Source organism: Emys orbicularis, chromosome 9 (assembly GCF_028017835.1).
Source record: "Emys orbicularis isolate rEmyOrb1 chromosome 9, rEmyOrb1.hap1, whole genome shotgun sequence".
Taxonomy (NCBI): Eukaryota; Metazoa; Chordata; order Testudines; family Emydidae; genus Emys; species Emys orbicularis.
The window spans coordinates 34,099,555-34,125,983 of record NC_088691.1 but is presented as its reverse complement, the minus strand read 5'-3'; the positions used below and the strand labels follow the sequence as shown (position 1 = coordinate 34,125,983).

At 42.4% G+C, this 26,429-nt stretch overlaps 1 protein-coding gene across 1 annotated transcript in view; it reads right to left on the bottom strand.

Annotated features, from left to right (window-relative positions):
* Positions 1–26,429, bottom strand: part of PCDH11X (protocadherin 11 X-linked) — a 665,297-nt gene that overhangs the window by 547,191 nt on the left and 91,677 nt on the right. The window lies entirely within an intron of this gene.

The window sequence follows — 26,429 nt, the reverse complement described above, 5'->3', positions numbered from 1 at the left end:
AAGTAACACAAAGCCAGCGTTGTCAGCAGCTGAGTACCAACTGTCCTTGACAGTTCTGACATTTGAAACAGTCAGTTTTGCACTGATTGATTCACTGAGAACGGTCTCATTATCTATAGTACATGTGGTACTGAGATGACTTGATTCTGACCTAGGTATTTTTCATCTGCCTCTGAGCAGTCACCAGTGGTGGACCCCTACCAGGTTTCAAAGTAATTTTTTCCTTTGTATTCCCTAATTGTATGCCTCTTATTTCCCATCAGTCTCCTTGTGTGGCTCCTTTGTGCTGCAGCCATTAGGTGACACCCTGTACAGGATTCCCTAGGGTGAATCATTGTCACTGCTAACCACTTATCCAGTGGCTGCCTAGGGCTAAGTTATGCTCCCAACTGATATGTAATGTCCTCCACTTCATGCTCCATAGAGGAAAGCAATTATCATGCAAATTTAGTAAAATCAAAGTATTAGAAGTGTCTGATTTAAGATTAGGAACCCAACTATGCATTCCAACATAAGAATACAAGTTTAAGATGACAACCAGCTAGCCTGCTGAGGCACATTTCTTTTTCCTTCTTCCTGTCTAACGCCTTGAAAAGTGTGGTTAGAATATTTTGTGATGGGTAGGATCACTGAGCACTCTCATTTGCTGCCACTGAAATAGATAAAGCACTGTCTACATTTGGTTGTTTGTATTCTGATTTTATACTATGGCTCAGGAGGCCATGATTCTATCCTTTTTCCACTAGTTGGGCTCCACAGATGACACATACCACAAAACCAATCAAAGGAGGAAAGAGGGCACCCTAAATTATTCAGTGTCTGCACATTTTTGACCTTTTACTTGTTTGTAAGGTTGCTAGCTTTTTAATCTTTTATCCACTGTATTTCCTGTGAATTCTCAGAAGACTTCCTCCTCTTGCATTGCACTGACAGAAAAGCTTTGCCTTAAAGAACTTTTTCATTTCGTTTTTAAGAATTAGTTTTTTACTTTTAGAGAATGACAGTTAGAATTAGAAAAGAAACTGCCTTCAAGAAAAGTCCTAAGAAGAAGATATACTTAACATTATGAATACTTTTTCAGGAGACCCAGAAACTCATTGGCATTCTTGACATACAAGATAAAGTACAAGGTAAACACTGCAACTGTTCAATTGATCATTCCTAAATCTTTTTCAGAGTACTTGTCTAATCATAATGGGCCCTGTTCAGCACTCCTTATTCAGAACAGGCACTGAAGTTATTCAGTGGGACTTTCGCCTGAGGAAGAAGTGCTGAGAGTAAGCCACAATGATTACAAACAGTGACTGGGCAAATGTTAAAAAGCTCCAGTATTTCACTTCATATTTAAAACAGGTTTTTAAAAGATGGTGTACGAAGACATTTATATGTTTAAGAAACTTGTTGTGACACTTCAGGAAAAATATATAAAACGATGTCCTTAATTTTAAAAGTGTGGGCCAGATTACCGCTCCCCCCCCCACCCGCTGATGTACAGCAGAGTATTTGCATTGAGATCAAAGGAGTTATTCCAATTTACACCCATTGCGGGTCTAGCACTTTGTTTTAAACCAGGGGTCTCAAACTCAAATGACCACGAGGGCCACATGAGGACTAGTACATTGGCCCGAGGGCCGCATTAACTGACACCTCCCCCCCGCCGCCCTCGGCCCGGCCCCCACTCCACCCCTTCCATGAGGCCCTGCCCCTGCCCCGCCTCTTCCCACCCCTTCCCTGCCCCCATTCCAACCCCTTCCCTGAAATCCCCACCCCAACTCTGCCCCCTCCTGCCCCCAGGGGGCGCAGGAGGGGTGTGGGGTGTGGCGGGGGCTCAGGGCAGGGAGTTGGGGTGTGGGGTGCAGGAGGGGTGAGGGGTACAGCAGGGTTGCAGGGTGCAGCAGGGGCTCAGGGCAGGGGGTTGGGGTGCAAGAGGAGAGCGGGATGCGGCAGGGGGCTCAGGGCAGTGGGTTGGGGTGCAAGAGGAGTGCAGGGTGCGGCAGGGGGCTCAGGGCAGTGGGTTGGGATGCAGGAGGGGTGCAGGGTGAGGCAGGGGGTTCAGGGCAAGGGGTCGGTGCAGGAGGGGGGCAGGGTACGGCAGGGGGTCGGGGTGCAGGAGGGGTGCGGCATGGGGCTCAGGGCACTGGGTTGGGATGCAGGAGGGGTGCGGGGTGAGGCAGGGGGTTCAGGGCAGGGGGTTGGGGTGCAGGGTGCGGCAGGGGGCTCAGGGCAGGAAGTCAGGGTGCAGGAGGGGTGCAGGGTACAGCAGGGGGTCGGGGTGCAGGAGGGGTGCGGCATGGGCTCAGGGCAGTGGGTTGGGATGCAGGAGGGGTGCGGGGTGAGGCAGGGGGTTCAGGGCAGGGGTTCGGGGTGTAGGGTGCGGCAGGGGGTTCGGTTGCAGGAGGGGTTCGGGGTGCAGGGTGCGGCAGGGGGTTCGGCTGCAGGAGGGGGTCGGGGGGCAGGATCTGGCCCGGCGCGTACCGGGGGCAGGGCAGGCTCCCTGCCTGCCTGCCTGTCTGCCCTGCCTCCACGCTGCTCCGGGAAGAGGCTGGAACGTGGGGAAGGGGGGGCGGAGGGGCTGTGTGTTTCTGTTGCTTCAGGCACCGCCCCCAGCAGCTCCCATTGGCTGCGGTTCCCCGTTCCTGGCCAATTGGAGCTGCTGGGGGCGCTGACTGAAGCAACAGCAACACACAGCCCCTCTGCCCCCTCTTCTCTTCCCAGAGCAGTGCGGGGGCAGTGCAGACAGGCAGGGAGCCTGCCCTGCCACCGGTGCACGTCCGGCCGGAGCCGCTCTAGGTAAACACTGGGGGAGGGCAGGGGGGCTGCGAGGGGCTTGCGGGCCGCAGAAAATAACCCCGCGGCCCGCATGCGGCCCCCGGGCCGCATGTTTGAGACCCCTGTTTTAAACCATGCTGCAACAAGGTCACATTACAGTCAGAGCAAACAGATGCGAGTAATAGTGGAAACATGAATTCTTTAGAAAGCAGCATAGTGTACTGTAGACTTGATTGAAAAATGCTTTCTATTTACATAGACAAAATGTTCATTATGTATTTCATCTTTTCTCTAGAATTATTCTAGATGGCCAAGTACTATAGTTTGCATCTCTTTTTTATGTTCTAATTTAAATTAGAACACTGCAGTGTGCATTTGCCACAACTCTAACTTGGAACCAAACTGTAATCCATCCACATTTTCTGTAATGAAGATGATCTACAGGGGGAATTCTCATTCTTGGCTTGTTGGGACTGTGCCAGACATTTTTTTTTAATCATAATTGAGCAGGATTCCTGGGCTAGGCAGTGGAAATAGCTTCAGCACAGAAAATCAGACAGAGAAGTTACAAATTTGCAAACACTTTCAGCTTCTTTTGTGCATATTGATTTATGGCGGGGGTTTTCAAACTGGGGGTCGGGACCCCCTAGGGGGTCACGAGGTTATTGCAAGCTGTCAGCCTCCACCCCAAACCCCGCTTTGCCTCCAGCATTTATAATGGTGTTAAGTATATTAAAAATGTTTTTTAATTTATAAGGGGGGGGTGTCACACTCAGAGGCTTGCTATGTGAAAGGGGTCACCAGTTCAAAAGTTTGAGAATCACTGATTTATGGTTACAAAAAGCTTCCCTCTGTGCTCCTCCACCCATCCCCCTTTTTTAAGACGGTGTGCTTATATAGAAATATGACTAAATACTCATGAAGGGAAAATGCACTTCACAGAGTTCAAACAATTAGGCAACAGAAAATCTAAAGTAAAACTAATATTTAAGTTAGCACCAAACTAAGAAGATATTGAAAAGGCAACTTCAATTCAGGGATGACTCTTGTGGTCAGGTCTTCTGCCTGAAGGAATATTCCAATCAAATCTTAGTTAAATGGACCAAATTGATGGGTATCAGAATCAATCTAGCAGTTGTTCTCTCTCTTTCATAAGATTATTAGAACCCCCTGTGGGTTTTTTTAAAGCTGGTGTAGAATGGTACTAAGATATTTGTTCTGTTTTATTTAATTATTTTTATCCACTAACCAGACACATTTCCTGGGATACAGAATTCAATGTGAAATCTATTACTTTAGCTAATCAGTGTTACTGAGATGACATTAGGTGATTATTTTTCTAAACATCATCCCAATTTTTATTTACGTGATTATGCATGCCAGCATTTTGACCTTGTAGAATATGAAGTGCTACACATGACTTCTGTGGAAATAAATATATGATCAAAAATATCTTTCTGAACAGAAATTAAGAAATAAAATCATAACCTTAGCACTCAGATAATGCTTTTCATCTATAAAGTGCCATATGAAAATTAACTGAGCCTCACAACACCACAAGCAATTAGGTGAGGATTACTGGCCCAAACCTGGACTCCACTCCGGCCACTTTGCATTACATTGGCTCTGCAAAGCCTCTCTAAAAAGCTGATACCTATATAATCAGCTATGGTTGCCTACCCCTGTCCTAAGGCATTCACATTCCCTGCAGCTGGCACAGGTGGTGAGGCTGGGGGAAAGGTAGTGTGGCCAGGGCTCCCCCTCTTCTTTGGTGATCCCCATTGCTGTAATTGCTCTGTGGAGCACTGGTAGCCCATGTCCATTAAAGCATTCCTTAGGCTGCATTAATTTATGCTGAAGGATCAAATCAGCACAGAGACTTACTTCATTCCTCCCATGCCGCCTGTGTTGTGCTGTGTGCTCCTCAAATTTAACCAACAATCACACCCATTTTCTCCATTTTACAGAGGGAGAAACAGAGGTGGAGAAGGAAAGTAACTTCCCAAAGGCTACAAAAGAATCTAATATCTGACCCTGGTTTAGAACCCCAAAGTTCTACTATAATTTACAGAGGGTTTCAGGGGTGCTGGAACAATTTGTATAGTGAGGGTGCTGAGAGCCTTTGAATCAAACTGTAAACCCTGGATTTGATGGTAATCACTTCAAGCCAGGGTCTGTGGCAGCACCCGCAGTACACCTAGTTCCAGCACCTATGGAGGGTTTGATTTTCAGAGGTACTGAGCGTGTGCCACTCCCATTGTCTTTATTTGGAAAGGAGGAAGCTGTGTACACCTGAGAATCAGGGCCTAGGTGAGCACATAAAAATTGAGGTCTCCAAAAGAAGTGGACGCTTCAAAAAGTTTGTCAACAATCAATGCAAATACTGAAAGCAGAAACAGAGACCTAGACACAGCTACATCTTTATCGTTTTGTTTTGGAGGAGGGAGGAGTTGCTGGAGATTTACCTAAATATAAATGGATCACTTTTAAGTCACCCCGGTTTTAAAAAACAATAAGCAATACACATTTACTATGCTTAAAATTCAGGGAGTGTACTCAATAAATTCAGTTATTATATCTGATGTCACAGTGGTGGGACAATATATAGATTTTTCTGTGCAATTTCTAGCTTCCATGCGTGTGCGTGCAGAATGGGCTTCAGTAGGTTTGATTTTTTTATTTTGATTTTTTAAATGCAGACTGCTAATTTTATGCATGGCTGAGGTCCTCCTCGGTTAGGAAGCTGCAAACTGAATTTTATACTGTCATTATATATAAAAGCATCAGAGCAGTGGGTGTGCTTCACAAAGAATAACAAAGGTAAAGACACATCTATCCAGCTGCCACAGTATACCTATTATAAATGCATGTTTAGTATCTATCCATCATCTGTATTTTATAAACCAATAGATAAAACCAGAATTGAGAGAATCTTTCTCAGCTAAATTTGAACTCTTCAGATTCATCTTAATTTTGAAAAGGTGACATGCTAGCAAAGAATGTAAGGAGTGTGAGCGATGGCCATTTATGAACGAACACTTGAGAATTATTTTGTATTTTTGAGTCAGAAGGCCAAATTCTGCTCACCTCAGTTACACGGACTGTCCCATTATTATTAATGGGAATATCTGTATGAATAAGGAGAAAAGGAATTGCCCCCAAAAGATTTCAGAGTGGTAGCCGTGTTAGTCTGATTGTTTAGCCCAGATTTTGCTTTGATCTGGCAGTTATTTTGCTCCAGATTGCAGTTAGGCTGGAATGAATATTCTGATACTCAATATTAATGCAAAGAACTAATTTATTTGGTCAGATGTATTTAACATTTAGGATTAGGACACGTCAAGTTCTAAACTAACATGAAACTGTTTTGTGCAGGGCCTGTCTTGGTTTTCCAAGGTCTCATGTCAAGTTAAAACACACACTGCCCCTTCTCAGTCTGTGAGCAGATCCCATTCCCCACAGGCATTTGTACGCAATGAGCAGCCAGCCACTTCCTGCCTTGCTTCAACAGAGCATTCTATAGTAACCCCCTTTCACCTGTTCATGGCCTTAGTTGCCCTCCACTCCAATATCCACTTGAAGGTTATGCAGACATCTGTTTGCCTAGTTAGTTTTAATATACCCAGCAGTATAATATCAAAAGAGAGAAGTACAATTCTAACTGGGAGATGAGAAGAGAATCAGATGACAAAACAGTCAAGAGTGGGCTCTTGAGAGCATTATAGCTTTTTGGTTTGGGTGAGTGTGAAAAGAATCCCTGGATGAACTGGTGACTGTATATGTGATACATGATTAAAGCCAACACTGGTCTTTCATAAAGCCTGGAATGGGATCTCCTTGATTTGTTTCAAAATCCTAGTGAGGGAGAAGAAAGGAATCAGTCTGGAGCATTACAGTAGCTAGATCTTAAATCAGTGTCCATATTTTAAAAAAACTCATGTTGCTTTTGTATTATACACAATGGTCTCACAGGTAGGTTTTAGTCTTCACTTTTCAGAATTGTTAAGACAGCACTTGATTTTAGTTTTAATTATTGTTTTTAAAGAAGTTGAGGTGAGAGAGTGTAGGATATAAGTGCATAAATTTGAGTTAGGGTTAGGGTTATAGGTATTTTAGAACTATGTGGCAGATATATTAATCAGAAACTTTTTAGGAAGCTCCATTTGCATTATGATTAACAACAAAATTCTCAACTACCTAAATAATCTAAAGCCTATTCAAAAAGAAGTTACATTACTACTTGCAGCTCTCTGTTTTAATTTGACATAAGAAAAAAAATAGGGCATGCAATGTCCTTACCAACATGGGAATCTTCCTGTCAGGAAGATCATTGTACATTTGATCCAGTTAGATGGCTGAACCAAAGATTTGGAATTAACCTCTAGTGGGTTGAGTTAATGTTTTGTTACTAAATTATTATGGATAAGCTTAAAAAGTTAAGGTAACTCATGTTTCGGTGCTGGAATCTCATACTGATTTATGCAGCCAGACAAAGCCCTTAGGCCCAGATCCTCAAAGGTATTTAGGTGCCTAACTCCCATTGACAGTAAGGTTAAACAAGACTATACTCCCACCAGTGACTGACCTCATTTATATCTAAAGTGCTTTGTCTCCGCTGTTTTTACCTGTTTAGCTCATGCAAGTTAGTTACCCTGAGGCAAAAACACACCTTTGCTTAGGTTTCAGAGTAGCAGCCGTGTTAGTCTGTATCCGCAAAAATAACAGGAGTACTTGTGGCACCTTACAGGGCTTTTGTTTTAGCCTCTAGGATTACAATGTATTGAGTGGCCAGTATTCTCCATAGCTGGCCTCACACTCTGGAGCTTAAAGTTGCTCACTGTCTATTAGAGCCTTTGACAAACTGCAGGATGAGATTTGCAGACTTTTAAATTGCCCTTTCCTGATCCAAACCAGGTCAGAGATTTTTTTAAAAATAGGTTATTCACTATTAGGAGTAATATAAGGCAAACAGCAATAGGGTTGTCTTTATCTATGCCTTATATGCACAGTTTGGTCAAAAGTGCTATATAACAGTTCAAAGCCTGGGAAGAAGGATTACAGACTTGTGAGCAGAAGAGAGAATAATTTGGTCACAAGGCCAGAGTGAATGTGATAGAGCTGTCAGACAGTACTGATGCCTCTAACATTTTGCAGAGTCTATTTATTTTACAGAGTATTGCAGTATCTATTTAAGAGGTAGTGAGTTTGATAAAGTTGTTAGTAAGACATGCCAAATCCTAGCCCTGCCCATAGGAGAAAGTTAGGCAAACTTTTTCATGCCATTTTTTCTCCAGATGGGGCAATCTTGTATTCAGATAATTAAGATAACTGTAGTAACTGCAAATAAAACTAAGTTTATTATCAAAGCTGACAACTTTGTCTTTCAAGGGTGATAAATTAAGTTTTGCATTATGATTGAGAAAGCATCCTGTACAGTGTTGTGTGGCAGATAGGAGTTCCCACTCTGTTCTGAAGCTATAAGTACTCTGTTTAATCCAAACTCACTCTCTCTTCTGGGGTTTGGCTTCACTGGTAACACAAATAACACCAACAAACTTGGAAACCTCAGATTATGCGCTCTTCCTAAACTTGTTTATTCCTAGAGTTCCTGGGCAAAGACCTCTCTGTCTCAGCTCCCTGTTCTCAGTCTCCTTATATTCTGAGTGTAGTTAATGAGTCCCACCTCCACTGTGATACTACAGCAATCACTTAGCATGCTTTTGTGGGGTTCCGTCATTCTCCCATCCTGTTATATGCTGTAAAAGTACGATGTGAATCTTGGAACCAATATGTCTATTCCATTTTGGGGGGCTGTTGCCAAGAAGATTAATTTTTGGCAAGATGCCTGGACAGCACAAATTGTGAGTTCACTAGTGTTGGTTTGTTAGGTTCACTTTGACAATATGGAAACCATTCTTCCAGAGTGGGATGGTAGAGACTGATAAAAAGATGATTTCAATATATCAAATATGTTTTGCTGACAGCACAACAGTAGTTAAAGATGGGGGTATTTTCTTTAGTGAGGTAAGTAATTTAAAGTAAGGGATAATCGCGGCTTTAATAAGAAAGTGAGGTCTTGCTAACTCTAAACAGTAATAACTATTCTGAATGTGTAAGCTATCTTTCAATGTCTCTGATATGGGAATAAAGAAAACAAAGATTGATATTTATTCATCCATGGCTTCTGCCCCAAATGTAGTCAAACTAAGACCAATATTAGATAATCATGTTCAGGTGACACGCTCGCAACCCATCTTGACTATATATATCTAGAACAGGGTATAAATTCCTAGCAGCCCTAATGCACTCTCACCAGATTGGCTTAGTGACGGAGGAAATTCATTTGGAGACATTAAAAAAGTTCCCTAGCCAATACATCATGCCAAACTCATGAATACTAAACCAAGAAGGAATACGATAGAGCTAAGCAGTAACCACAAGTTCTTTTAACATTAAAGAAGTTTCTGCCAGGCCATTTTCAAATACATCTCAATACTGCACAACCAATCACTTGAGGTGTAACAGTTAAAATATAATCTCCTCCTTCTGAGGACAAGTTCAAGTTAAGGCTATCACAGAATCATAGAATATCAGGGTTGGAAGGGACCTCAGGAGGTCATCTAGTCCAACCCCCTGCTCAAAGCAGGACCAATCCCCATCTAAATCCTTTCCTACTACTTTTATTCAAAATAGCACTGGAACCAATAGTGATGAAAGTAAGAAGTCATCCACATTTTCTTAGCAACCTTGGAATATAAAACATCAAGGTATCTGAATGAGGTATTACTGACAATTACCAATTTACAAGAATCCCGTCCCTAATCGCCTGATCACAACCTTTGGCAAATTCTTAATTCTACAAAATAAAGTGCAATATAACAATATATATTCGTCTCAGAATTATTTTACTCTTCCCCATGTTAAATCTCCATTACATTGGCCAAACAAATAATAATTTTGAGTGTGGAACTTGTTCCTGACCTTAAAAGTACTCTTCCTTCCATCAACATGCGCAGAGCAAACTGCTGGAATGCAGGAGTCTAGATTCAGACCTAGAGCCTACGTTCTGAGTCCTTCAGGGGGCTAATGATACCTTCTTTGCACTATGCTCCACCCATAAGCAATGGGTAATCTTACATTGCTCTCTGATGACTTCTTCTAGCTGATGCTAGAAAAAGACTTTAAAAGCTCTATATTAAGCTGTGAAAAACTAGCACTGTGTTTTTTTTGTTACTAATTCATCTGAGTATATTCATAAGCTTCAGTTGTGTTCAGAATATCAGTCATAGCACAAAGACACCTTTTATTGAGTGAATTTTGTGCTGAAAGATACTGAACTGATAGCCTTTGAGATTGAACTTGATCTATCATCTTATTCACCGGACTGGTGCTGTACAACGTGAGTAGTGACAGTGCAAGCTTCCCTATGTACCTATATGTAACATGTATATGTAACCACCTATATGCCCCCAATATGTCCCCAGCACATCCATTGCACTGGGGACTGCTAAGTGAAGAAAGGTACCAAACCCTGTCAAAGAGTCACAAAGTTTAAGGCCAGAAGGGACCACCAGATCACCTAGTCTGACCTCCTGTCTATCACAGGCTACCAACATCACCCAGCACCCACACACTAAACCCAACAACTGAAATCAGACCAAAGTATTACAGCCCACAGAAGATTCGATTATTATGTGCCACAGGAAGCGAATAGCAGGGACCGAAGTGCACCAGTGCCCAAGGCCTCTACAATTGCAGAGAATTGCTTAAGCAAGATATACCCAGACAATCCTGGCAAGTGACCCTCACCTCATGCTGCAGAGGAGAGAGAACTCATCAAGGTTACTGTCAATCTGACTTGGGGGAAAATTCCTTTCTGTCCCCTGAGGCACGTGAGCAACAACCAGCCAGACAAGCACCTGAGTGTAGAGCCATTCTGACAGATTTGTGAAAACTCTGTCCTTTTTTTTTTTTGCGGGGTGGGGGGTAGGGGGGGTGGTTTTACTATCTATACAGTCCCTTTATGCTGCCTGGGCAGCACAGAAATGCTGCAATGGATCAAACATTCTATCCCTATTTTTCTAAACCACCCATCACCAGGGTATCTAGATCTTGCCATTATATCTTCTCCTATATATATTAGGGGACAAGATAAAGCCCCTCCTAAACAGTATCTTTCTTTCTTTCTTTCTTTCTTTCTTTCTTTCTTTCTTTCTTTCTTTCTTTCTTTCTTTCTTTCTTTTTCTTATTTGTACCACACTTTCAGTTTAAATTTTGTATTCCTTTACTGAAATCTAAGCCAAAACCTCACCACTGTATATCAGTTTAAATGTATAATAGATTCTGCTTTCTTTCTATAGTGGCAGCAGAATTTAGCCCCATATGAATAATCATTGTCTGCAGTACTTTAAACAAAAGGCATCTGTCAATGGTAAAGTGGAACACTGGAATATGCTCTCCCTTCATTTTGCACGCAGGACTTCCAGTAATGCTTCTAAAGGTTATGGAAATAGCAATCAAAATATAACTTCTATGTTGATAATCCCCTCCCTCCCTCTCCAAAGTGACATGATGGGCTCTCTTTAACCTAGTAATTGACCCAGTCCTATCCAGCCAGGGAGGTCCTATTTAACCTTAATTTCTAACAGCCAGTCCTGTCTTACACCTAATTATAACGGCATTTAAGCCTGTCAGCAAGAGAAATGCCTTAATATAAATTCATGTAATTAGCATTGAATTAACCAGTAGTAACCTTGACTTTAATGCATCAAAGTTTATACTTTGTGGTTTTCTTTTTACTTTTAAGATCTCAAAATTATTTAAAATGCTTACAATAAAGACTCTAAAATGATAAAAAATATATAATTTGTTTGATGAATAAAAAAATGGAAAGCAAAGCCTGTTTCATCTTTCAATATTTAGCTACAATTCTTTTAGCTTAAGGCTGCTTTGTCAAGACATACATATAGTTGTCTACTCTGAAATAATGTCACATTAGGCCAGCTCCTATCTACTGTAAATTGATGTAGCTCCACTAATTTACACCAATTTAGGATATGCCCCAATAGGTAGAACTTGAAACTATCTAGAATGCTGAAATATTAAGTTCCTTGAACCTGAAATGATATTACTATGGATGTAGACACTCAGTATAGCAACAGGAGGGGTTCTCCCATCTCTGTAGTTCCAGAGAAGCAGTAGCTAGGTTGACAGAAGAATTTTTCCATCGACCTAGCACTTTTGCACCGGGGGTTAGGTCAACTTAACTACTTTGCTCAGGAGTGTGGATTTTTCATACCCCTGAGCAACAGAGCAGGGTCGGCCTATCTTTTTAATGTAGACCTGATCTCATACTTAAAGCAGTGTGACTGATAAAACATGATCAGTGTAGGCGTATTCAGAGTTAACATCCTCACTCCACACTGACTTTCTTAAAAAAAACTAGGAGTCCTTGTGGCACCTTAGAGACTAACAAATTTATTTGGGCATAAGCTTTTGTAGGCTAAAACCCACTTCATCAGATGCATGGAGTGAAGTGGGTTTTAGCCCACGAAAGCTTATGCCCAAATAAATTTGTTAGTCTCTAAGGTGCCACAAGGACTCCTCGTTGTTTTTGCTGATACAAACTAACACGGTTACCACTCTGATACTTTCTTAAAGACAGCAGCAAACATTAAGGGTGAGGGTTCCCAGAGCATTAGGAATTGGCCTAACTCTACTCCCATTTCAGTAAGACTCCCATAAAGGGAACAGAGTTATAATGAATACTTTTGAAAATCCTAAGCACATACAGTGGTAGCAACTCCTGGAAAATGGAAATTGCTTGGCACTTTGCAGGCTGAAGCCCATAGTTTGAAATGCTGCTACCATTGATTTCCATTGGAGATGTGAGTGCTCAGCACCTTTGATAATCAGTACCTTGAGACAGCAGCAGTACTCAACTGGGTGAGCTAGAGAGCATAAAATGGCCCTTGACCCTGAACTTCTCTATTTTAGTTGTTTAAATTATGAACCTTAATGTTATTTGACTTTTTGTTCAGAATTAACAGTGGTAGCAGAACAATTTTTATTCTGTTGGAAGCAGGTTCAGATGTATTAATTTAGATGGAATATGGCGCCCAACGTCATTAACATAACCCAGTCACTGTCAACCATGAAACAGTGTTAAACAAGATCCAGGGTTCGGTATCTAGAGATCACAGCCTGTTTAGGACTCTGGCAAACACACCATTAACACCCTTTCAACCTTTTATTACAGTTAAAGAAAAGATGGAAAAAACAGTTAAAACATTTGAAATGTAAAGTATTAAATAAGGTTTTCACTTTAATAACATTTCTTATTCCCTTCCCCTTTAGCTGGAGAGAGTTTTAGAAGGGAAAAACCCTTAACAGTCTCATAGATGGTATCAAAGATAACTATCCTTTTGGGTAAAAGAGAAGAAGTTAATTGAGATAGGCCGGATCTCTTGTTGTTGCTGTTGTTGTTGTTAATGTCCAAAACTGGGCTTTTTTGGGGGAAAGAAAAAAGTTAACTGATACGGGCTGGAGTTGTTGTTGTTGCTAAAGTCTGATCCCATTTCATCCCGGGTGATGTTTGGGATTCAGCTGGCGCCGGTATAGATATGATCTAGGTTCCTCTCTCTGGTCTGGTCTGGTCTCAGGATTAGAATAACAAAGGCTTTGGATCCGAGGAGATAGTGAGGATGGCAGCCATGATGATGAAGCTTCCTTCAGTAACCTCCATTTTTTTCTTCCCTCTTTTCTTCCTGAAGTCTTTTTCTTTAAGGACCCAAAAAGGGAGTGATGGAATAGCCCATCCCCTCATTATACCAATTAGGGGTAATATCAAACACACCAATTTTGGTCCCATATTTTCTGTTTTTACCAACCATGATTGCAGCATAGTCCTTGAATCATATCAACGTGGCCTTTTTTTTTGTTTGGACTAATTTAGTCTCTGTCTGGTTCTCTTGCACCTGTTTATAACATTCATTATTGAAAGAAACTCGGCCTACTTTCCATCAACATTTGTTATTGCTTGTTACTGTAAATATGTAGGCCCAATTATCACAACAGGACTACTGCAATGCAGCTAACTTTAAGGGAGGATCTAGATAGAAATCCCCTTCTACCACCTGTATTTCATTTCCTTTGTTGTTAAGATACGGATACATTTTCTGCACAACATAAAAAATAAAAATGAAATTGCTTCATTATTTTACCTTCCATATTCATTTTTTGCTTTCCTGTTTCATGCTAGTATGCTTTATTGCATGTTAAATTGGATTATAAACAACTTCTTGTTCTGTAAAGCAATTAGCAAGCTTTAGCCATTGATTACATAAATAAAATCAAAGTGGACTGAAGGACAGCAGATTAATAAATCCCTGAAGTTTTGTGGTAAGAACTAACAAAGTAAGGTGATGTGGAAGAAATGGATAATTTACGTCAGCCCAGCCATATCACATTTAAATCAGCATAATACTTCCAAGATACACAAGGAGTTAGAGCAAAAAAATGACCTCCAACAAAGGGCATACTAACATAGATGGTGATACTTCCTAATAAATGGACTTGGGATGTAGAGGTACAAGTGGAACAAAATTGGACTTTTTTTTAAAAAAAAGCCTCAATGGCTCTGTCTCCATCTAATTCATGATGAGATTCCTCTTTTACACTCACTCACTTGACTGCAACTTATATGCCCAAAGTGGGCATTAATGTAAGATTTTCGATCAGTTTTACAGATTTGAAAATCTCAGGATAAAGATAGAAAGAAGTGCTGGAGATATGAGGATTCAATGCTTCCCTCCTATATACATGCAGCAGACCAAAAATGATAAGTTTTAACTGAAAGGTTCACTTAAGGTTTAAATTAATATTAGGTACTTCTCTTTTATTCCAGTTATCAATCCCAGGGTATGCCTACACTACCTGCCGGATCGGCGGGCTGTGATCAATCCAGCGGGGATCGATTTATCGCGTCTAGTCTAGACGCGATAAATCGACCCCGAGCGCTCTCCCATCGACTCCTGTACTCCACCGCTATGAGAGATGCAGGCAGAGTCGACGGGGGAGCGGCAGCAGTCGACTCACCGTAGTGAAGACGCTGCGGTAAGTGGATCTAAGTACGTCAACTTCAGCTACGTTATTCACGTAGCTGAAGTTGTGTAACTTAGATCGAACCCCTCCCCCCAGTGTAGACCAGACCCCAGTCTCTCACTTACTGATACAGAGAAATATTGGCTGCTGAGAGCCTTATTAGTGGCAAAATAACTGGTACCACAGCATACTGGAAATCATCTACACCTCCAAGGAAAAGTAATCAGTACAGTGGATTAAGGGCCAGATGTTTATAAGTATCTAAGTGTTGCTGTGCTCAGCATTGCAGTGCCTAACTGATTTAGGCACCCAAATCTCATTTTGAAAAGAAATTTAGACACTAAGGAGCCAAAATCTCATTGACGGTTGATGGGACTTAGGCTACATCTACACTACGGGGGGGGGGGGGGTCGATTTAAGATATGCAAATTCAGCTACGCGAATAGTGTAGCTGAATTCGACGTATCGCAGCCGACTTACCCCGCTGTGAGGACGGCGGCAAAATCGACCTCCGCGGCTTCCCGTCGACGGCTCTTACTCCCACCTTCGCTGGTGGAGTAAGAGCGTCGATTCGGGGATCGATTGTCGCGTCCTGACGGGACGCGATAAATCGATCCCCGAGAGGTCGATTTCTACCCGCCGATTCCGGCGGGTAGTGTAGACCAGGCCTTAGGCTCCTAAATACCTAATCCTCTTTTAAAGATACCTTTAAAACTCTGAGCCTCATGGCAGTTCTTGAAGGAATACACATACAAAAGAAGGGAAGAACTCCACACACTGGATGCCAGTCAGGGTCAACTTTTAAAGGTATTTAGCCTAAATCTCTTACAAATCCATACCTTAGTCTTTATTTTTTAGAATACACTGGCTCAGCGATAACTATGGCATGGTGCTATATGTGGAGAGATCTACCAAATGGCCTGGTGAAAAAGTGGCAGTCAGTTATGGACTGAAATCACCACTGTCTAATGACAATTATCTACTTCCATGTGCTACTTCTTGTTTTCGACACACGAGGCTATGTTCTGAGTATCATCTTTCTCTCTTTTCTTATGGCTTGTTTCCCTTGAGGTATTCCCTCTCTTAGTTTTCTTACAACATAAAGCACTGAATACATGTAACATATTGTATGATATGGTGAATATGTGTTTATATTGTACTTACTTATCTTTGTAGTTTTTCTAATTCCATTCTAATTGTTATAGGGGTTTTGTTTGTTTGTTTTTCTTCTTACAATAAAAGCATGTAATAATAACAAACAGTAGAAGAGTTCCACAAATTAATATGTCTGACTTTTGTTTTCAATTAAAAAACCAAGGCAACAGACCAAGGTCTGGGTTTAATGGTACAGTACATGCTTTTCTATAAGCGTATCTAGCATTAGCCAAATAAAAACCTTAATAATAACTGAAGCTCTATGTCCAGCTTTAAAAAAATTGCAATTAAGAACATCTCTTCTTTCATCTTATCAGAGAGAAAAATAAGTCCATTGCATTTTCCTTTCTTTCTTCCTTTTGAATTTTCATGTGAGTTTGTTGTTCGCGAGAGGTAAGGGATTGGCAGCCCTCAAACCTGAAGTCCTATATTTATTCACATTATCAATGCAAGCTTTACCACAGCAGTCCAACAATGTGCCTCAGCCCTTACATGATGGAGCCCAGTTCTATTGGTGAGAGTATTGCTCAATTACCATGCTAACTCAATCTTTGGAGTCTCTATGGAAACAACCAAGGAGGTATCATTAGTACCATTTGGGGTGGTAATTTATTAAATAAGGGATAGACATCTCTCCATTGCAAACTGGAAGAGGCCACCAGACTTTGTAACACACAGGCCACCATACAGCTATTGGACTGTAACAATTTTCGGTCACCACTGACCTGAGCCCAAAATTAAGCTTCATGTTCACATACTGGAGGAGCATATCACAGTGTGCCCTGATCTCATTTTCCCTGGCATCACATCTCCTTCAAAAACATATGGCCATTGGCTCTTGCCCTCATCCTACACACTATCCCTCAAAGGGCAGAGAAAGCACAGGAGGTGAAAGCTTGTTGTTGAAGCAGCAATAGCTCCTGGGAGGATTTCCCATATTGAAAATGACTTGACTGTATTAATATATATTGTACCTCTTCAGAACTGTGACTGTCTTCCTCTGCGTTTGGAAAGCCCCGTGTGCATTTTGTGAGCTGCCACACGTTAAATAATTAGAATAATAATTAGGAAGTGAGCATCTCTTTTACAATGGCTGCTCTTTAACTTTAAAGCAACCTACTCCTTAGCAGTCTTCCCTAACCGATGCAGTTTCAACTCTGTGCTCACGTGTCAAGGGTTTTCCAAAGGTTAGTGGAAGGAGAAGCATGCAATGGAATTGCTGTTCTCCATCTATGCCCCACAGCAGATTTTCACCAGCTTTTGTTTGCTACCCTCCTTTCAACTAAAGGGGAGAAAATGATGTTGCTGAGTTATCACTGTTTGGTCTTGGTGAATGTAAAAAGCTGTCTTGAAGGCATGGCATGAGAGCAATTTGAAATACCTAAAGTGAACAATACTCATTTAGACTTTGCTGGTTAATAATTAAAATGTAAATTTGCCACAGAGCTTCCTGAAAAGGGATTCTCTATTGCATCTATTTTGTTTTCTCCAAAATGTTTCTGCTGTAAACTGCAAATTAGCAATATATGGATAAGACTCAACAGCCACTAATACTGAACTCTCTTACAACATGCCATGAACTTTATCTTGTAATGATGTGGTGCCAGAAAAATTGACTAAATTGACCAATGCCTCATTGATTGAACTCAATACTGATTACTGTCGAAAAGCAGGGTGACTGACATTTCCTGTAAAGGTTAGATGCTATCAGAGAAACAAAAATGTACATTTGACATGGATGAACTTTGCAAACAAGATGGTGATTGCATTGGATGTGCTTCTTGAGAAAATCATTGCCAAGTTTCTACTCGTGTATATGTTGCTGCATTGCCATAAATATTCTGATGCACTGCTTTCTGTTTGCCAACATTGAAGCTGCACTTTTTGGTACACTAAATACTTATTCTCCTCAATTCCTGTTTGTTTTCTTTTTTGTGTGGATTCTGATGATGAATTAAATGCTTGCATGAACAAGGGATGAATTCACTGGGATCCTTATTTTACCCAGGTTGGGGCAAAGAGCAAAGAAGAGGAATCAGGTTGACAGAAATAGTTATACTACAATCCATAAAATTTTTTACAGTCATATTTCTTAAATAACTGTACTATGTATAATATGTTCATACAACAAATATGAGGGGAAATATCAGAGTATATGTAAGTGCCATGCTATGTTTAAACAGCAAGTCTTATTACTATTTTAAAACAATTTATAACAACCTACCATATGTGCAATAATAATATACAGAAATAGGAATGAATACCCTAATATTGCCAGAAAACTGGAGTGAAAAGATCTGGGCACAAAACTCTTCCACCTTGTAGCGGGGTGGTCACTCACTCCTGCCCTGAGGGGTTTAAAACAGCCCAGGAGAGGGCTGTGGCTGGGGCAAGCAGCTCCCAGACTGATTGGGGAAGCAGGCACAGCTGGGGGCCATGCCCCAAATTGACCTCAGCTAGCCCTTATAAAAGGACTGTGAGCCAGAGGCTCAAAGAGAGTCTTCTCTATCTGTGGAGGGAGATGGGCCTGGCTGCTGGGGAGTGTACCAGGGTACCTGAGATGGAGCAGGGCTGGGGAAAGGTGAGAGGAGCTGGGGTGTTCCTTCCTCGCAACTCCCCAGGCTGCCGGCCTTGTGCAAGGCCAAATAGGTACTGAGGTTGCAGGGGGCAGCCCAAGGGTAAGTGGAGGCAGCAGGTCCAAATCCCCCTTGACTGTGATGAGTGGCTTGTACACTGCAGTCTGCCCCAGTGAATGGGGGCTAGATGGTGACTGGCAGTAGCCTTATACTGAGGCCAGGTGGGGATAGTGGGTGGGGGTTCCCCTGGGTGGGGAGACCCAGAAACTGTGGGGGTACTGCTGTGGGCAGCCCCCAAGAGAAAGGGGCACCGGGGCCTGGGAGGGACATGGGGGCCAGCAAAAGGTGAGACACCGGCTGACAGAGGGCGCTCCGGAGGCTGGAAAACTAATTCCCTAGATGACCAGCAGGAGGTGCCGGGGTGGCGAGTCTTGCACCCTTACAGAGTGGTGGAGAATGTGGTCTCCATGTGATCTGCCCTCGATACAAGAGGCACGGTAAGGGTGGCAGGACTCTTGCCCGGACATTTGAAACGGGACAATGGATCCCGGGTACACTGGGGCTTACTTTGTAGAGACCCCAGGGTTAATCCCTATTTGGGGACAGGGCTCAGTGCCCTGGTGAAAGGTGGCTGAGGACCCACAGGCACTATGGGAGGTGCAGTGGGCCCTCCACGAATAGTTGGGCTGACTAGTAGAGGAGCAGCGGGCCCTGGTGAAACGCCTGGGAGGGAGTTTCGGAAGAGCTGCCGAGAGGCTGACGGAAAGCTGAGCGCCAGGACCAGGAGGCCGGTGGCGGACCCCAGAGCTTGTTATGCCTGTGGGCAGAAGGAACATCTAAGGCGAGACTTTCCCTACCGGGATGGGGCAGGGTGCCTCAACCCAAGGAGGCACAGGGACATGTCCCAAAGGTAGTCTGCTGGGTGAGGGGACCTAGGCGGCTGTCGATATGCTGGGCCTGCGGGCAACAAGGCCACAGGCAGTGGATATGCCCGGGGCAGAGGGTCCAGGTCCTCCCTGACAGAAGGGTGGGACCCAAGAGGGACCAAGAAGGGCCCAAGGCAGAAAAGGGGCACCGAGCTGGCTTTGGCTGCTGGGAACGAGGCCACATAAGGAAGCACTGCCCCCTCTGGGGAACGGGGGGCAGCCGAAGAAAGTGCCTGGGAGCCCGGGACGGACAACACTAGACCAGGTGGCGGACATAGTGACTGGGACGGAGGGGATCCTGCAAGAGGTTGGGACCCAGATGGTGGTGGAGAAGGTAGTGGTGGGAACCCAGACCCTGACGGAAGAGGGCCTGGGGGATCCTGACCTACAGGCACGGCTCAAAGCTGCAGAGCTGTCACGGCGGAAAGCAGAGGCCCAGATCCGGGAGATGGCCGAGGGTGGGAGACCTCGGGAAGGAAGCGTGCGGCCCTGGAGGGCAAACTTTGGGGATCCCAGGCTGAGAGGCCCCCCCTATCTCCAAGGGTGGGGATTTTGAGGGGTGTGTGTCTGTAGCGGGGTGGTCACCCGCTCCTGCCCTGAGGAGTTTAAAACAGCCCAGGAGAGGGCTGTGACTGGGGCAAGCAGCTCCTAGGCTGATTGGGGAAGTAGGCACAGCTGGGGGCCATGCCCCAAACTGACCTCAGCTAGCCCTTATAAAAGAACTGTGAGCCAGAGGTTCAGAGTGTCTCCTGTGGAAGGAAACAGGCCTGGCTGCTGGGGAGCGTACCAGGGTACCTGAGGTGGAGCAGGGCTGGGGAAAGGCGAGAGGAGCTGGGGCTTATGCCCAAATAAATTTGTTAGTCTCTAAGGTGCCACAAGTACTCCTGTTCTTTTTGCTGATACAGACTAACAGGGATGCTACTCTGAAACATGTATTGGGTAGTGATTCAGTCACAAAATGGCTTCCTCATTCACGTTTGTGTATGTGTGTAAAGATTTCCCCTCAAAATTCTAGGACAATATTGAAAATAGTCATGTTGATTCCTCTTTCTTCATTGTGATCATTTGTTTGCAGTTGTAATTTACCACTTAGCCTCCCTCCTGGTATATGAATTAAAAAAAATACTCCTTATCCTACTACTATTCAAGGGAGGCGACATCTTTCTGGGAATATTTACCACTCATGTCCAGATAACGCTCTCAGTTCCTCATGGAGAAGGGCTCTGTGTGTATTGGAATACCATGTAAAATATGCAGTGTGCACCAAGACTCAAGATTTTCCTCTACTGTATTGTCAAATAAAGGGATTCTTTTTGCCTATATTTTAAATTCCCATTGAATTACAGCATTTGCCAAACCATGCAAAAAACACCAGTATTTGATCACCTTTGGGATGTTCTTTAGATAATGTCATGCAGCCAGCACAGATGCCCTACTGCTCAAAAAATTCTATATGGAAACAAAAAAGGTGTGCGCTTCTGCCAAAAAAATAAACCAGAATACAGCAGAGTTTTAGATATTGCTTTCTCATTTTTAGTCCTTGCAGTAGAGATATTGCCTTTCTTCTTCCTTCCTTCCCTGTTCCTAGCTCTAAGAAGAGTATTAAACTCAAGATACTCTATGCTTTGTAGCACCAGAATGAAATTAGATTGTAACCGAACACTACTATAATGTTAAATGTTTTATTAATATTATGTTTCTTCCCTACCAACTAAAATGGTAAGAATGTTGAATCATTATGTGAAACCTAATCTCTTGGACCTCTCTGGTCAAGCTGATTTCTTTCTTCACTGGAGTTGTACTTTTAATAAATGACAGTGACTAGTTAGCTCCTGTTTTCTCTGAAATAATGAAGTGCAAATGTGCAAAATTATGTAGAAGCAACGCAGAAAACTATTCTGAATACTTTTATTTTCTTAAACACCGTGTCAGTCCAAGAGAAATTGGCCTAAAATACATTTTTCAATTTGAACTCAACCATAGCATGGTACATAAGGGGGGGGGGGGGGGGGGACACACACGCACTGTACCTAGTTTAGTTTTGCCTTGAAATTGTCCCAAATTCAGGTGTCATTAGAGGAGGTATTGGAACAAATTGATAAATCTGAAATTGCAGGACTACTAACTGTCATCTATAACCTATCATTTAAATCAGCTTCTGTACCAAATGACTGGAGGATAGCTAATGTGATGCCAATTTTTAAAAAGGGCTCCAGAGGTGACCTTGGCAACTACAGGCCAGTAAGCCTCACTTCAGTACCGGGCAAATTGGTTGAAACTATCATAAAGAACAAACTTGTCAGACGCATAGATGAACATAATTTGTTGGGAAATAGTCTACATGGTTTTTGCAAAGGGAAATCATGCCTCACCAATCTACTAGAATTCTTTGAGGGGGTCAACAAGCATGCGGACAAAGGAGATCCAGTGGATATAGTGTATTTAGATTTTCAGAAAGCCTTTGACAAGGTCCCTCACTAAAGGCTTTTAAGCAAAATAAGCAGTCATGGGATAAGAGGGAAGGTTCTCTCATAGATAGGAAACAAAGGGTAGGAATAAATGGTCAGTTTTCAGAGTAGAGAGAGGTAAATAGTGGTGTCCTCCAGGGATCTGTACTGGGCCCTGTCCTATTTAACATATTCATAAACCATCTGGAAAAAGGGGTAAACAGTGAGGTGGCAAAATTTGCAGATGATATAAAACTACTCAAAATAGTTAAGCCCCAGGCAGACTGTGAAGAGCTACAAAAGGATCTCACAAAACTGGGTGACTGGGCAACAAAATGGCAGATGAAATTTAATGTTGATAAATGTAAAGTAATGCACATTAGAAAACATAATCCTAACTATACATATACAAAGATGGGGTCTAAATTAGCTGTCACCACTTAATAGATCTTGGAGTCATTGTGGATAGTTCTCTGAAATCATCCACTCAATGTGCAGCAGCAGTCAAAAAAGCAAACAGTGTTGGGAATCATCAAGAAAGGGATAGATAATAAGACAGAAAATATCATATTGCCTCTATATAAATCTATGGTACGCCCGCACCTTGAATACTGCATGCAGATGTGGTCGCCCCATCTCAAAAAAGATATATTGGATTTGGGAAAGGTTCAGAAAAGGGCAACAAAAATGATTAGGGGTATATAAAACAGCTTCCATATGAGCAGAGATTAAAAAGACTGGGACTTTTCAGCTTGAAAAGAAGCGACTAAAGGGGGATATGATAGAGGTTTATAAAATCACGAGAGGTATAGAGAAAGTAAATAAAGTGTTATTTACTCCTTCTCATAATACAAGAACAAGGGGCCACTAAATGAAATTAATAGGTAGCAGGTTTAAAACAAACAAAAGGAAGTATTTGTTTACACAACGCACAGTCAACCGGTGGAACTCCTTGCCAGAGGGTGTTGTGAAGGCCAATACTATAACGGGGTTCAAAAGTGAGCTAGATAGATTAATGGAAGATAGGTTCCTCAATGGCTATTAGCCAGGATGGGCAGGAATGGTGTCCCTAGCCTCTGTTTGCCAGAAGCTGGGATTGGGTGACAGGGCATGGATGTCTTGATGATAACCTGTCTGTTCATTCCCTTTGGGGCACCTTAAAATCCCCCACCCATTTAAAGACAGGTACGTAAGTCATTTGCATGTGGCAGAGAAAGATCACTTCAATTAAATATGTAAAATGTTCAAATTTGACAACAATTATGTTTACTTTTTGCATATGTAAACATGCAAAAAGTATGTTTTTTGCTTGTTTACATATGCAAACATATGTAAACAATGTTTACCACAATATCATGGTCAACAATACAGTTCGCTAGCACCAGATTCTGATACCTTTTTCATGTTCACTAGTAACTCACACAATGAGACTAATTGGAATACCTGAGTAAGGTCCAACTGTCCAACTTGAATATAAGCTTATAAGAATCTGGCCTTGAGATGGAGGCATCTGTTGGTAAATGTTAAATTATTAATGGCACATGTTGTACCTTTTCAACACAGAAGAACTGAATCTACTTTTTCCCGCATTAGGAAGATAAGTAAATGGCTCCAAAGTTAATATGTGATCCTTTAAACTAAATGCCTCTATTAAATATAGATTTACATTCTTGACTTGGGCTCTTTTAGACCCGCCTGCTAGAAAAAAAAGAATAAGTGGCATTTTTCATCAGGATTTTATCTTGATAAAGAGGTCCTTTTGCAGACACATTTGATATGCATTTTGTTCTTATAACAGCCTCTGCATCTAAAATGTTATCAAACTCTGACAGAATCTCTTCATCTTAATAAGGCAAAAATAGGCTGTGTTCTCATCCTTATTTTCTTCAGATTATCAATATGAAGGGCTTGATTGACACAGGGCAGTGGAAAGGGGGTTCTGATCTTATCTGACAGACTTTATTTTGGGCTTGGTTTCACAAGGAGAAAAGGTTATCTGTCTAGTCTGGCACATGCTGGAATATCTCTGGTCATATTTTTTTATGTAAAGTATTGGGTCTCCATTTTTATGAATCTTAACTGCAGTATGGATAGCCTTAAAATGCATCCTGTGCTTAATATGGCTTTGATTGATATTTTCAAAGTATCAAGCAGTCAGTTCTGCCTTTCAAGACTACACATCAGCTTCACAGGGAGCAACAGGGAACAAGTCAGTAAACTCTTGTAAACAAAATTATCATACATTTGACATTACAGCCAATCTAACCACAGGGGATTTCATCAAAGCACTACAAAAATAAACCACTTATCTTAATTTTAATGTTTTCACTTTTATTTCCTATGGATGTCCATTCTAATTATAGCTAACCTTTGGAAGATAACCATGTATCAGTTTCTATAAAAGTTTCTCCTGTACAAAAGGCAAAAAGTTGTCCTGTTATAGAAAATGACAAACTTTAATGAGCTGCATTCACCACACAACACATTTCCATTATGCCATGAAATTTTTGCAAACTATGTCATGGACTGTGGAGATGACTCTCAAGAGTAAACCCAAAATATGCAATATTTTAGAATTTATATGCAGAGGTTGGGATAACATGCAGACATGCACAGGTAAAAACATGGCCACGGAGTCCTTTATTAAATGAGCTCTGTGTGATGGTAAAGCAAGTACAATGATTGCACTTTCATCTACAAGAAAATATGAAATACAAATCTACATACTGATATCTGGGAAAGGTTAGTATTTGGGCATTCATTTTAAATAGGGGCAAAAGGATTTCCCCTTATTTTAAACCACTGTGACAGGGTATACCAAGCGTTTGCTGCTCCCAGCCCGGGGCCCTTCCACTGTGGTACACTCCACAGATATTTGGAGAAATATCAGTCCTTTATGGAGAAAAAGAACAGAGAGTTCAGGCCTCCAAGAGCTCCCCAGAGAGGCCACCGAGGATCAGCTGCTGGAGGAGCCAATAATAATTGGTCCTCCAGCAGTTAGAATGGCTGGGAGTACATGGAAGCCAATCAGGGCCCAGAAGACAAGATAAAAAGGGCTGGGTTCAGGGGACAGTTCAGGGAGGATCTCGAAGAAACCCAGCTTCTCAGGGGCTTAACTGACTACATCTTTTTGCTTGGACCAGTTAAGGACTGTTCTATTTTATGCTATTTGATGCCGAGGTGGACAACTTGAGTTAAATACCAATTTATTGCTGTAAAGTTAAGGCAGCATACCCCATGGGATGCTCCTACTGGCTCAGGGGCTCCTGTGATAACTACATACAGAAAATACTGTGACAGACCCAGACCAGTGGGGTACAGGAGTCTGGTAGAGGGCAAATATACTGGTCACTGGATGAGTAGTTTTCTGTTCCCTGAGTGACCAGAGCAGGGACTGCCCTAGAGTAATCAGGAACCTGCTAGAACCAGTTAAGGCAGGCAGGCTAATTAGGACACCTGGAGCCAATTAAGAAGAAGCTTCTAGAATCAATTAAGGCAGGCTATTCAGGGCACCTGGGTTTTAAAAAGGAGCTCACTTCAGTTTGTGGTGGGAATGTGAGGAGCTGGGAGTAAGGGGCACAAGGAGCTGAGAGGGTGAGGGTGTGCTGCTGGAGGACTGAGGAGCACAAGCGTTATCAGACACCAGGAGGAAGGTCCTGTGGTGAGAATAAGGAAAGTGTTTGGAGGAGGCCATGGGGAAGTAGCCCAGGGAGTTGTAGCTGTCATGCAGCTGTTACAGGAGGCACTATAGATAGCTGCAGTCCACAGGGCCCTGGGTTGGAACCCGGAGTAGAGGGCGGGCCCGGGTTCCCCCCAAACCTCTCAATTGACCTGGACTGTGGGTTCTCCCAGAGGGGAAGGTCTCTGGGCTGTTCCCCAACCCACATGGTGAATCTCTGAGGCAAGAAAATCCGCCAATAAGTGCAGGACCCACCAAGATAGAGGAGGAACTTTGTCACAATACAAAGGTTTAAATTGGGCTAAATAAGGTAGTCCGATGGTTCTAAGGCTGCCACTTTTGATGCCCTGGTTAAAATTAATTCTCTATATGCACCAAAATTGCTTTGTATGAGCTAAATACAATGGTTATTGAAATCAACATCTCCCACTGATTTCAGTGAGTTTTGGATTAGGCCCTAGGAGTGTATGAGAAAGAAGAGAAAACACCAAGGGAGAGAAAGAAACAGAATATTACATCCTGTCACATTAAGGCCTATGTCCTTCTATACAGAACATTTCTTTTGCGCTACAAGACTTTCCTCATCTTGGAAATGTTTTAAACACCATAATTTGAAACACCTTTTTCCTGCAATTTTAATAAACTTCTCAGAAAAATGTGGTATATAATACTTCATGGGCAGTGGGTTATTTTCAAGGGAGTTAAGGTGAGGTTTATGTTTTGGGCTTCATATGGAAAGCTAACATCAACCTTAACTATAGGACTCAACTGAAAC